At 39.4% G+C, this 14757-nt stretch overlaps 1 protein-coding gene across 2 annotated transcripts in view; it reads right to left on the bottom strand.

Moving 5' to 3' along the window:
- LOC129732569 (diacylglycerol kinase eta) overlaps positions 1-14757 on the bottom strand; it is a 260168-nt gene that overhangs the window by 92770 nt on the left and 152641 nt on the right. Inside the window, exon 2 of one of the 2 annotated variants that reach the window (XM_055693542.1) lies at positions 14461-14499. The exons of the other annotated variant lie outside the window; for it this stretch is intronic. The gene's annotated coding sequence lies outside the window, so the exon portion shown is untranslated. The remainder of the gene's footprint in view (positions 1-14460; positions 14500-14757) is intronic. 2 annotated transcript variants of the gene reach the window in all.

Below are 14757 nucleotides of genomic sequence, written 5' to 3'. Positions count from 1 at the left end.
AGCACTGCTTACGGAGAATAATCGACGTGACAATCTGCGAAATATTGCGAATTGGATTTTTTTTTTGTTACTAGCATACAAAGAAGAGGGCAGCAAAATTTGCTCCATTAGCGTTTTGCCTTGCTTCTTCCTTCAACCATAAGCAAAACTGGTTGGGTGCTCTGCTATGGCCAATTCAAGTATGCTCAGAGGCTCCTAACTTCTACCATGCATCAGGTTTGTAGTCTGTCCGGTGAAGACCATATCCTATACTTGTAAAGCATGGCCAATGGCCGTATTGAGCTCAAGTAATGAAAAACCCGAAGCTCCACAGGAGCTCATGTTTCTTATTTAAAACTTAGCAGGAAAAAATGTGAGCACAGCTGCTTCAAACCTTTTATTTTCTTGTTCGGCTCCCTTGAAAGCAATCATAAATTTATCTGGATACTCACTTTGTTCGTTTAATGTAGTGTTGCTAGCGCTCCGCAGGTTCAAAACTTGTGCTTGTGTCTAATGTGCGTAACATGCCCGCATTCTAGGCGGGCAGATGTTTGCAAGTGCCTGGAACCTTGGTGCCAGTGGAGCGGAAGGAAGACCGGGGAGGGTTTAAAAGGTATTAAGTTATAAACTTTACTCCTTTTGCACGTTCGCTAAAAACATCCTACAACACTAATATGCATTAGTATCGCGATGGAAACCGCAAATGAGACTCTCCACTGGAGATAAACTGATGGAGACGCATGGTTATTTGTGATTTTGTATTCCAGACAAAAATACATAATTTTCTGTGATGCAAAGTTATAGGTATATTTTTTGGATTATTTCGGTCCGAAAATTCCGCAAAACGACCTTAGGTTTCCTTCTTAAATCTAAAAATGTTTTTTGTGCCTTAAATGTTAGATTACGAAGACTGTTTTTCTTCATATAATAATGAAAATAATTAAATACACACACACAAACACACTCACTCACACGCACACTCACTCTCACACTCACACTCACAGTCACACTCACACTCACACTCACACGCACACTCACACTCACACTCACACTCACAATTACACTCGCAATTACACTCACACTCACACTCACACATATAGCAATGGTCCACATTCACATACATCAATGGTCCACATTCACATACACCAATAGTCCACATACACCCACACTAATGGCCCATATACACATACACCAATGGTCCACACACACCAATGGTCGGAAGCTTGCCAAGGGTGCGGTGGCCTGGCCAGTCAGACATTGAACCGTCGTAGAAGCTACGGTACCCGTAAGTATCTCTGACAGAACAAGTAGGACCGCTCCTATCACCCTAATGCACTAAGCCCCTTGGGACCGATACCAGTAAAGCTTCAATCATGGCAACTGGTCGCAGAGTTAAGGATACCAGGACGTAGGGCTGGCACCTGCACCAAGCTCTCTTAATAAAGTCGTGCGGCAACGGCTTGAAACGGCGATGTGACAAACGAATGCAGGGGTGTCCGTCCCGTAAAACCTGACAGGCAGTCGGGAGCGTCATAGCTACCCATAAAGCGCTATGACGGGCTACCCTAGACTAGGTATAGACCACCATGGGGCCGCATAGGCGACTACTTCACTATGGACAAAAATAGCGGCTAGGAGGGGGATCTACTTAACTAAAATGAATTCTACAGAAGGCGACAAGGAATTGACGGTGGAGGTTGACGGGTTGATTACCTCATTCGCCAGAGGCGGCATCGAAGGTCTCCACCGTTTCTACCTATAAAACGGTAGCCCAAAAGGTTCCTGGCGAGGGTGTGCAAGTTCGGATGCTCACCCAGGAGGAGACTCTCCAGCTTAAGAACCTGGACCAGATTGCCGAAGAGTGCGACATTTCACAAGCCTCCGTAAGGGCCCAACAGGGACCCAGGTAGCCACCATAAAATTCCCTCAAGAGGAACAACGGAACCTTAAAGATGACCAAACTAAAGATCGGTTGGTCGCTATGCCCCTTGGATATCTTCCAATAGTCTGATGTCTGCTTCAAGTGCTATGAGAGAGGTGCATAGATCCTGGTCATGTAAAGGGTCACGTAGCAAAAGGGTAATAAGGAGCCTCCCAAGTGTATTGTATGTACCGGCAAACGGAACGATAAACCTCAGGCGCGGAGGCGATCCAATTAAACCTGAACCACTGCTATGCGGCACAGTAGCTGCTATACCAAGCTGCGTGCGAGTCACAGTCTGACATTTCCATCGTATCGGACCCGTACCGCATCCCATTCGGAAACGGTAACTGGGTATCGGACAAGTCTCATACGGCGGTTATAATGACGAAAGGCAGGTTCCCGGTGCATAAACTTGTGTCTACCTCGAACGAGGGGCACGTAGTTGCCAATATGAACGAAGTAATCGACTGAACACGAAATGGAGGGTAGACGACGTCACATTAATAGCGACCACAGCTCGGTGCGCTATAATGTAGATCACAATGGCTGGAGGACATCGCACGTTGATGCCGATGTATCTAGGGAAGCAATTGAGGAGAACATGAAGGTGGGGAGTCACAACCGAGTGCTGATCAACAAATTGCTATACTTTCGCTGGCGTGTGACGCCACGATGCCTAGGATTAGGAAACCTAGAAACGGAAGGCGGCCGGTATGTTGGTGAAACGATGCGATAGCATACCATCGCAGAGCTTGTCTTTGGGCGTGGCAGAAATTGCAGCGCACGCGTACCGACATGCAAAGAGAGGAGCGTCGTACTGCATTCGCGTCTGCCAAAGCTACACTCAAGAACTCAATCAAGGCAAGCAAACGAACTTGCTTTGACAGACTATGCGCTAATGCCAACACGAATCCGTGGGGTGACGCCTACCAGTATGGTCTATATAGGGTGTGGCAGAAGTATACGTGAAATTGTGTTGGCGAGTCGAAAAATGTAAATAAAATCCGAGTGAGCCGTTGTGACGTCATACCACAAATTATTGTACGTTCTCTTATGGCATTATATTTTGTTTTTATGTTAATGTTCATTTTAAAAATTATTTTTATAAAGAAACTTTTTCGGAAAAAAAACAGGGGAGCATACTGTTCTTGAAGCGTTAATTTTTCCTTTTTTTTCAATAACAAATTTCACAATGAAACATAACAAACGTAGCAAATAGCAGTGCAGGATAACTTGGAATAATTGCTGATGTTATTTGTTAAACGACAAAACTCTCAGATTTTTTCAAATGAACGTTTATTAGATTCAAACAAAGCTTGCCTTAAACGAACATCGAAGTAATAATTTGCATTTCACAATTTTCATTTATTTTTATAATCTTTTTGGCTTTTAGTAGATCCATTTTAGTTTTAGGTCGATCTGTTTCCTCAATCTTACGATTCAAAATTATCGAATTGATATGGGCATCTTTTTCTATACTATAACACCATAACATCATCAATGAGCAGCACTACTTCGCTGATTTGTTTTTACTGTAGTTTCTGGTTCGTAACGTTGGCTGTTCGAAACGCTAGTTTTACTGGAATCAGCAGAAAACTACGATGAGTAATCCGAATGCGAATATGTTCTGTTACTCTACTTTTCTGGAACATTCAAATATGACTGCTTCCATGTCACCATATTAGGTCTTATTGCATGGTTCCCTCCACATGAGTTTCTCGGTCAGATGCTTTTTGGGATCGCGGGTCCGAGAAGTTGGAGCAAAAGAAATAGTTCATTTTAGTGAAATGCTTCTACTTCACAAAAAGTAAGTACCTGTTCTAACTAGTTTTTTTTTTCTTGCACCTCCACGATATAATTCAAAAATTTTACTGCTGGAAATGCTGTGGGCCTGTAGGTCCGCCGTATTTGTTTCAACACCACAAAACTTCATGGACTTTTTTCATAACACCTGTAAGTTTCGTCTGAGAACAACGTAAATCCATGCTTTTTCCGGTACAATGTGCACAAATATTTCAACAGGAAACGGCACATTCAGGCATTTCTTATTTTTTCCAGTGATTGCAGGAAAACAATCGAATTTAAGATAAAATCGTATTTATTTACACTATAACACTGCAGGAATATGACACCGAAACATTGGTATGACGTAGTACTCTTTCATAGCAACGGTAGTGTAAATAAAATCATAGCAGTTTTACACATGATATTGAAAAGTGATTCAAATGTATATGTAAAACTATGATACATCTGCCACACCCTATATAAACCATACTGGACGCCTACAGGATTGTAATGGCCAATACTAGGAGGATATAGGGTAGGCACCGGTTGGACAGTCACCAGTGATGTTAGCACGGATCATTGAGGGACTATTTCCACGCCATGACCTAAGTCCCTGCCCTATGAGTGACGGCCGCCATGCAGAGGTCGAGGAGGCTGTAAGAGCTACGAACGAGGAACTCCTTGATATCGCAAACTCGTTGAAGGTGAGCAAGGCGCCTGGGCTGGACGGAATCCCGAACGTGGCCATTAAACGGCTATGAAGATATTCCCCGAGTTGTTCGGGGCGGGCATGCAAAAATACTTACATGATTGCCTTTGGCTCCATCCTGGGCCCGGCGCTGTGGAATGCTAAAGCTTTCTTCTTGAGTGGTGATTGTTGGCTTTGCGGACGACATAACTTTAGAAGTCTATGGCAAAGCCTTAAAAGAGGTCAAGCCGTGCTTTTATTAAAAATCGTTTACGACTGAATGCGCTCCATGAAGCTAGAGCTAGCGCATGCCAAGACGAAGGTTATTGTGGCACTATAGCCTCAAAGCAAACGTTCAAAGTCTCAGGTCGACGACTCACCTCTGGGAGCCACGTCGATTACGCTTGCAAGAGGGCTTCAACGGCCATCGCGGTATTTTCACGTATGATGACCAACAATTCAGTGGGCAAATTGCTTGCCAGCGTGACCACATCCACACTCAGGATGGAGCACCAGTATGGTCTAGTCAAGGCGTTAGGTAATACCTGTTATAGAGGTAAACTAGAAAGTACCTACTCGCACGGTGTCATACGAAGCACAATGCGTTATGCGTCTTGACTGGTATATCAGACCTATCAGTATCACCTTCGAAGAAGACGAAAAATGTTTCGATGGACCTGACATAAGAGGTATCCGGAACACCGAATATCGATAGTCAGGCGGCAGGGGAATTGGTCCAACTCTACCAAGGGTGGATGGACCCATAGATTTATATCGGTGAAGTCAGGTGGATCACGAGGCGTCATTCGACGCAGATTCTGTCAGGTCATGGTTGCTTTAGGCAGTATCTGCATAGGTTTGGCCATGCAGACTTGTGGTGGTGTCTCGAGTACTCAGATGCGGAAGAAACTGCAGAGCACGTGTTTTTCATATGTTCCGTTCCGCACAAGCGAGAGGCGATATGATGATGGCGTGCGGACCGGACACCACCCCTGAAAATTTGGTTGGTAGAATGAGCGCGGACGATAATCCAAGATAATCCAGCGCTACAAGGCATCAATTGACGGGTGACCATCGAAGTACCGGAGTGGGCTAACTTCTTGTCTCCTAGTAGATAGCCAAATCTAATAGGTGTAATATGTCGCGGTTGTTCCAGGGAGCTATAGAATACTAAGGTTGGAGACTGGGAGTTTTAGTAGCGCGGGGTCTAGCAAAGTCAATCCCATTGCATAGACTCCCTAAGTTATCTTCGCAGGTATCTCATAGCAGACCTTTCACCACCTTGAAAAAGAGATGTAACGGATGAGAAAAACCAGGCTTGAGCTCACAATTGTGGCATCAAACCGGTTGACACGCCAAAAGAGGTATCGAGAGACTTAAATTTCAGAAAAAAGACTCCACAAACACAAGGAATGCGAGCACCTCGAACGATCTCTTGTGAAGAGAGATATGCTTCTCAGGCACGAAATGAGAAGATTATATAAAATGGTAATCGCAATCAGCTATGTACAACGACAGCGAAAGGAACCTGATAACCGATGAGACGTAACCAATGGTCACTGACCATGCATGTTGTTCAACTGCGCAGAGGATAAAGCCGTCGACAGAAACAGGAGAGAAAAAAAGATCTCTACGAGCTTGAACAAAATACGGTTAAATTGTGAAAATCTTAAAACAACAAAGCAGCTGGAAAGGACGGCCTCCCAGTCAAACTTTTCAAAATCAGGAGTGAGAAGCTTTTGTATGCAATCCATAAGCTCGTCCTAAGTTTGGGCCGAAGACAAACTATCTGAGCACTGGTTGATCGGACTCTTCTGCCCAGTCTATAAAAAAGGGGCCACCGATTCGAATGCAGCATGTATCGAGGCAAAAAACTCCTCAATTCCGCATATAAAATCTCCCGCACTTTCTGTTCCATAGACTAAGACCATTCCAGAAGCCTTTGTTGAAGAATACTAGTGCAGTTTCCGGGAAAGGTGATGTACAAATGTTCACTTTGCGTCAAATCCTCGAATAATTTAAAAAGGTAAACTTTGTAGACTCATCATCTGTTTAGAGACTTCAAGGTGGTATACAATTCAGTTGACGTTGCGCTATGGAAGACTATGCATGAACACGGTTTTCCATCGAAACTAATTAAACTAATTCGTGCCACCCTTGAAGGTTTTTGATCATGCGTCAGGATAGCGTTCGTAATTTCAGACTCTTTGGAGCCTTTGGACAGTCTTAATTGCCTTGGAGGGTGTAGTACGGAGAATTGTCGTCCGAAGAAGTGGAACCATTATGCTGCTTGGTTTTGCGGAAAATATTAAAATCTTCGACATCAACGCGCTTTTTAAGAAGGCGCGGGAAGAATCGAACTAATCATAAACAAAGTACATAGTAGCTGATAGGAAGCGTGGGAGTTCGTCGAGTTTTGGTACTAAGATAGGTGAAAGATTGGGGTATCTATGAAGTAATCGACGAATATGTGTATCTTGATCAGCCATGGTATAAACACTGGTGCGGTTTTTGCATAGCAATACGATACGACGTGTCTAGCTACCACCACTCAGTGTTAGTGTTAGGCAGACGGCACGAAGGGCGAAACTTGAAACACCGAAGCCAGTGTCAGTGTTATATGATCGCCACTGGTGCCTTAAGCTTCGGCAAACACTGGTCTCACGTAAAGAATAATATCAACAATGTGAGTAGGGGAACTGCTCCATCATTCATCTCATTAAGCCGATATTCACGAATAATGCCCGGATTAAAAAAAAAAATTCATGAAATCATTGAACAAATAAACAAAATACGCTTACGTGCTCTTATAGAATCGTTCAGTATTGTATATTTAGTAAACTTAGCTAGATTTATCCTGAATTTCGTAAAACAAACCAACAACGCTTCCATATCCATCTCAAAACTTGAATCACTGCTCAATTATTCATCTCATGACGGCCCCATATTCATCACACTGCAGAGCACTGTTAATCATGAATGAATCATATTATCATGAATGAACGTAGCCGCAGCCCGTCGTAGTAGCACGGTGTCTCTGGTTGAAGAAATTATTCAAAAAAAAATTAGTATCGCTCTAATACTCGTCATACGAAAGCTTGAGCTGTCCCCTTTAATATCCTATCAAAATTGAAATGTTCTATCGGGGGGTCTAGAACAATTTGTTTTCGAACACGTATTTGTAATTGAAAAACTAGTGAAATGGAAATAAATAATATGTTTAAGAAATACAAAAAGTTATCAGGGTTCTCTGATCGTACTGAAATATTGAGGGTTGGTTTTATTTATATAAAAAAAAAAACAAAGCTTTACATAACATCAGATTTTTTGAAACGGGTTAAGACCCTTGAAAATTTGGAGTCGAAAATCAGCTGAAAACAAATAAAATGTTGTGGCTTTGATTACATTGATTTTGATTGATGATTGATTTGATTGATTACTTCAAAAATCGACATTCTATCCTATGAAAAAAATATAAAATGCCGGTTGTTAAGAGTTGCTGTCGTGGGCATGTTTGCATTTTTCTTCAAAAGATGGTGATTATTACAGCTCTTTTTTGCTTGTCAACAAAACTGGACCCTGTATCTAAGCTATACGTTTTATAGAGCAACTCAAGAGCTTTCATTTGATGTTATTAAGGAGAGTGAAATGCAGAGCGGGATTCAGGTGTTGGGGGCCCGAGACAGAAATTTTCGTGGGGCCTCTTTTCTCTAAAATATTAGTTGAAATGATTTAACGCTTCGCTGGAAGGTGACGAGCAAAACAAAAAAAAAGTCTCTAACCTGTATTCACGTCTGGTCTAGAACCAGGGGGGCCCCTCGTGTCGAAAGGCCCGGGGCATTTGCCCCCCTCCCCCCCACTTAAATCCGGGCCTGGTGAAATGGCATTTTAAACTCTAATGTCCAGGTGCTGCTAAAATCATAATGTTACTGTAACTTTGAGTAGAAGGCATCGATTTTTCTGCAATTAGGTATGCTTATTGTACCATTAAGAATGTTTGAAGTACTGGCTACTAGAGATGGTCGGGTTTGGCTTTTTTCAAACCCGTACCCAACCCGTATCCGAATTTTTTTTTTTCGGTTGAAACCTAAACCCGACCCGAACCCGAAACTTTTTTTTCCTTGTGTAACAGGTTCAAATGATGGCCTATACCTTGTCATGAAAAAATTGATTTATTTTTGAACGGTGCACTTTTTTAATACGTCCAATAAAAGCTCTTGAGTTGATTTATGAACGTGGATTTATAAAACGTATTGTTTAAATTTACAACCTTGTTCTGATGACAGAAGAAAAAAAATCCAAAAATCTCCACGTTTTTGAAGAAAAATGTGAATATCTAATTATGTAACCTCGACAGCAACTTTCAATAACCGACATTGTATATTTTCATAGGATATAATTACCATATCAGTTTTCAGAGAAATCGATTAAGCGTACAAAAAGTTATAGCTTTTTTTGTCCTTTCAGCAGTTTTTGGACTCAGAATTTTCGAGTCTTTTTTACCCCACTTCACCCTTTTCAAAAAATCTAAGATTATGCAAAATATTGTTTCATTATATGAAAAAACAAAACTTGAAGGTTTCCAACACTATCTGATCGGCCCCCCCAGCACCTAAATCCCTTGATAAGTATACATAGTACCCATTCCACCAGCTTTTCAATTACAAAAAAAAATGTCTGAAAAAAAATTGTTCTGGACCCGCCGATAGAACATTTCAATTTTCGTAGCATATTAAAGGGGACACCTTGAGCTTTCGAATGATGAGTATATAAGCGATACTAATTTTTTTCGGATAAGTTTCTCCTATCAGAGGCACCGTGGTAGGTTACCTAGATATCCGCTGTAGTTGTTTACGTGCAAATATGGTAACCTAGGTAACCACGGCAGTGCTGTCCATTTATGTCAATTATGTCGGAATAATTCAACATTTTCAGTATGATTTGTTCGTATTAACAGAAACCGATTTGGCAACTTTTGATTCTCTTCCAGGCAGTGAAAACAGATGAAAATACATACAGTTGAAACTCAAAAATTGTAGAAATTCATCTCATATATTTCTGCTAATTCAAGCTGGTTTTTGGAAATTTGAGGTGAACGTTTCAAAGATTAAAGTATTCTTAGTGTAGTGAATGATTTTGTTTAGTGATTAAAATAAAACAAAATGGTCCGCTAGTGATGAGAAAAACTTTGGTTGGCTGCTGAACGAGTCCCGTTGTAGCCGTACAGAACAATGCGCGGATTTGGTTTTCTGAGGTAGGTGGTTGAATTAAATGATTTTTCGAGTTCAGATGTCTGACTATTATATCAAACTAGTTGAACGTTCCCGGCGATGCTCGGGATCAAAAGTTTCATGATTAGGAATCATTTTTTATAATTCATTGCATTATTAGCACAACTCACTTCAAAAATATTTCACATCTTATACGTCCAATATCACTTTAAGTACTTTAACATTCTGAGAACGCACAGAACGGAAATAACCATATTGGATTGCATTTTGTGATTTGGGGATGTTTTACAGAAACTGGAAGTCGCCATTTCGGATTTCAAAATGACATATGGAGTTTGGAAGTTTCGGAAGTATTGAAATGGTTGGCCAAATACCAATTTAGATTATTTTCCTTAATCCAGAAGTCGTTATTTTGGAAAATGTTATGTGGGGTCATCCCAGTTCCGAATATACCACACTCGGGTTATAACCGGCTATTCGTCAATCGTTCACAGCTATGTAACTTCTAGAAAAAAGTAATCAAAGTAAGAAGAATTTAGCGTGACCATTCATGCTTAGTTCTCCTCTTTAATCATATCTAAAGAGATAACATGTGAATTTTTATAACGAAAATGTTTATTGGTGTCCAAGGAACACGTCTGAGAAGAAGTTAACGTTTTAATCCACCTAACTACCTAGAAATTTAAAAAAAAATTAAGCCAATGAAATGCGGCCTTTCCTCCAGCCAAATTTCCCAAGATCTAGTTTTGGTAAAAGTAAAAAAGTATTTCGAATCCCGTAATGTGTTACTATTCACAAAACTACGAAAGCATCAGAAATGTAAATTTTATCTGCTCGACTCGCACCAAATTAAAACATAAATTCCTCTTCAAGAAAATATTTGCAAATGTTAAAGGAACAACGAACATTTTATTGAAAAAAAATTTAATTTACAGGCGAATTGAGCTCATGCTCAAAAAGTCAAAATTTTACATGTATTATATGTATAATATATATAAATTTCAAAAAGAGTATTTTAATGTGTTTTATTGTATGCAGAAAATCATCTTCAAACATACGTAGTTTTTAAAGTAATATTTCAACTCTTAGCAATAAGATACCTATTATTTTTCCTCAAATGTCTTTCCTGAACATTCACAAACATTTCAATGAAGAACAATTACATATCATAGCTTTGAATTTCGATTTAGAGGCAAATTGAATTCAAATATTCATGATTTTGCTTGTTTACCGTAGTGTTGTGAATAATATCTCAATTTTCAGTAATCAAAAATCTGTTATTTTTACTCAAAAGTCTTTCCTGAACATAAACAAACATTTTAATGGAAATCATTATGTATCATAGCTTTGAATTTGGTTTTGGAGTCAAATTGAGCCAAAATATTCATGATATTTCATGTTTTACTTAGTTTTGTGAATAATATCCCTATTTTTAGTTACCAGATAACTATTATTTCTTCTCGAATGTCATTCCTGAATATCAACGAACATTTTATTGAAAAAAATCACGTGTCATCGCTTTGAATTCTGATTTAGTGACAAATTGAGCCTTAAAAATTATGGTTTTGCATTTTTCATGTGGTTTTGCGGAAAATATTTAAATTTCAAATAATCAGAACCTATTATTATTCCCTCAAATATCTTTCCTAAACACAACGAACATTTTATTGTATAAAAATCACAGATCACTGCTTCGAGTTTTGATTTAGAGGCAAATTCAGCATAAAAGTCATGATTTTGCATGTTTCACGTAGTTTTGTGAATAATATCTCAAGTTTTAGTAATCAGATACCTGTTTTTTTTTTCTCAAATGTCTTTCTTAAACATCAACGAACATTTTAATGAAAAAAGAATCACATGTCATGGCTTTGAATTTTGATTTGGAGACGAATTAAGTATAAAAAGTCATAATTTTGCATGTTTTACGTAGTTTTGTGAATAATATTTCAAATTTTAGTGATCAAATACTAATTATTTTTCCTCAAATGTCTTTCCAGAACATTAACAAACATTTTAGTGAAAAATTTAGCACAGAAAGTCAAAATTTTGCATGTTTTACGTAGTTTTGTGAATAATATCTCAAGTTATAGTAATTAGATACCTATTATTTTTCTCAAATGTCTTTCCTGAACATCAGCGAATATTTTCATGTTAAAAAACCTACATGTCACCGCTTATTATTTTTGGTTTAGAGCGATTCAAAATTATGATGATTACTGTACACCTCAGAGACTGAGGGAATAATATTAATAAGACCAAGCGTTACGGAATTCCATTTTTATATAGTAGATTTAGAGCTTTTAAGTAAGTTTTTGAGGATTCTACTTTATGAGAAATCTGAAGTGAACTAAGAAGAATCCATTCCATGAATCGAACGAGTTGGTTAGAAAATATGCGTTTTTTCTGTTTTCAATTGTGTTTTCATGTTGTATGAGATGAATATATGGGCTGAGATGAATAATGGAGCAGTTCCCCTATATTTGGGAACGTTTTCCTTCGTATTAGGCCTAGCAGAGCCATATGGCAGTGACCGAGGTGCTTCTACGAAGTTCAAACATTCGGCTACGGGTCTTTCACGAAAGTAAAGCCCTCGTTTCCGGTGCCGTCTGTCTTACACCAACACTGAGTGGCCATCGCTAAGCACGCCGTTTCGTGTTTTAAATATATCCCTCAGTGCAGAGCGTGTTCTGGATATGGCTGATCTTGGTACTGTACTGCGACGTGTGACAACGATGTTAGCCGCGAAGTTAAGAGGCGGATAGCAGCCAGAAACAGGACCTTTTACCGTTTACGTAGCCAGCTGACATCCCGCAGCAGAGATCTCTTTCTATATCGAATGAGTGAAGAGTCTCCGCTATCGCCATGAGTGTTGGTCGATGAAGGCGGACAACCGGCGAGCACTTGGAGTCTTCAATGGAGTGTGCGGCAGATGCGTGAACCATGATGTATTCCAAGCATACCATCAAACTAATGAAATACGGTAAGCTACTGTAGGCCGTCCACGTGGCACGAATGGCGGAGGAGCGACTAGCGAAGATAATAGATGATATTCAGTAGAGAGCGTGCTAGACCCCGAACTCGTTGGATGTGTGTCCGGATGAACACATAAGCTTTGCATAGATTATCCAGGATCCCGCACATTGGAATAGTGAGTGTCCTTGATGACTATGGGTCTAAGAAGAATCATGAATGAGAATCGTGTAATGAGAATCTCTCTAACTTGATAACACCTTTCTACAGTTTGCTGTTCAAGAATGCAATTGGAGTGTTCAGATTTATTTTCCTTGAGTATGATATAATCCCAAGTAAAATAACTGGTTTTACAAAATTTTATAGCGCTGTTCTGGCCGTATATGACGCTTTAAAAATTTGATAAAACTAATATTGTTACTAGGGAATACATATTGTATTGTTCCACGTTGAGATCAAGAAGACTTTTTTGCACGAAATTCAGAAAAAAGCTTTGAATGTATTTAGAATTTTCGGTTATCTGATTTGGCTCTTATTTCCATGTAGGGTAAGCATGTATAAAACGTCCCCCGGGGCATAACGCCTCAGTCTATTTATTCGGACACATGCAAACGATAAGATATGAATCTATTCGGAATCCCAAGCAATTCATAGTGTTTGCTACTGAGACTTCAAGCGTTGTTTCACTTCGCGTAGGTACTGACCTGTAGGAGAGGCATATGAAGCTTCTGCATGGGGCAAATTATACTGCATGTGGAGCGTTTCGCCCCGGGAGATTAGAAAAATTGTTATTTAATCATTTTAAAGCAATTATAACATTTTTGTTTAACAGTTATTACAAAACAAAACTTACCGTTAAGGCAACTGTCAACATCAAAACGGATAACGGCAATGCAAAATTATACAGATCGCCCGTTTTGATGTTGACAGCTGCCTTAACGGTGAGTGTCTCGGCGTCTCTCTGGTGTATAGGCTGACTAGTAACCCCAGATGTTACACTAACTGGTACAGAAAGGTGTTCTTTCAACCTAAACTTTTGTGTCCTTTTCGCCCAATAAGATTCAATCCATTGAAGTAGGCCTGACTCAAATCCTAGTTTTTTTTTCAGTTTTAAAATTAGCATGTGGAATGGTTGCCAAAGGAAAAATCAACAAATTCAAGTAAATTAGTAACTGTAAACCTTCCTTTGTAGAAACCACCTTGGTATGCAGTTCTTTACCTGTCAGATTTAATGTTATTTCTGTAAAGATATTCTACACCCAAAACAAACGGGGAAGATTGTGTAACTTCTGAACAAAATTTAGTAACTTTTTGTATCTTATGAGCGTGCATTCGACACAAAAAGTTTAAGAACCGCAATGTATGTGTTTCGTTCGATAGTTCATCGCTGGATTGGTATTGATCCAACAGTATATGTGTTATTTCTTCATTTTGCGTGTTGTATCCAATTCATTACATATTTTCAAATATCTGTTCAAATTTTCTTGATCTTCAAGCTTTTTGTGAGTTTTATGAGCATTTTGCTTCCAAATCTTTAGTTTTTTATTTCCCTGGTAAACCAAATTGGATCTTTGGAACTAGACGTTTTTCGTTTTGGCTTAGGTATAGTAGAGTCTATAACACCGTACAGTCAACCACTTTTTTCAACGACTTATCATCACAAGAGTGGAGATACAGGTCCAAGTACCGTCGGTCGTTGGATGAGCCCGCGGCGGTGCTCTCGCTTCATATCGACTTTTTTTTAAAAGCATGTATTTGAAATTGGCGTAAACAATGTTATAAATATATTTAAAAAAACGCAACTCTCATCTCGAACAAAAAACTAAAAAAAAACAACTGCTGAGGAGACCCTCCTAAGTAAAAATAATTTATGTTCTACTCACCAGCAATATAAAGACTCAATGATTGTCTGCAAAGCTCACCTGAAATTAAAGAAAAGAAACATGAAACACATCAGAAAGCTGACATCAAATAAACACATTGAAAGAAATCAATTTAAATATCCTACTGTATTCCTCTGTTCCCAGGTTTCGTGACTTTGCCAGCTGCCGCCAATCGTCCCCTGTCTGCGAATTTCACATTACGATAAGTTTTCAATAATAATTTCTTCCAGCAGTCAAGCACAAAATCAGAGCAACATATCGGAGAAAAAACACAATTCACCTTCTGCTAATATTTGT

This window comes from Wyeomyia smithii, chromosome 3 (genome assembly GCF_029784165.1).
Source record: "Wyeomyia smithii strain HCP4-BCI-WySm-NY-G18 chromosome 3, ASM2978416v1, whole genome shotgun sequence".
Taxonomy (NCBI): Eukaryota; Metazoa; Arthropoda; class Insecta; order Diptera; family Culicidae; genus Wyeomyia; species Wyeomyia smithii.
The sequence above is the reverse complement of the archived record's forward strand: the minus strand, read 5'-3'. Positions and strand labels throughout refer to the sequence as shown.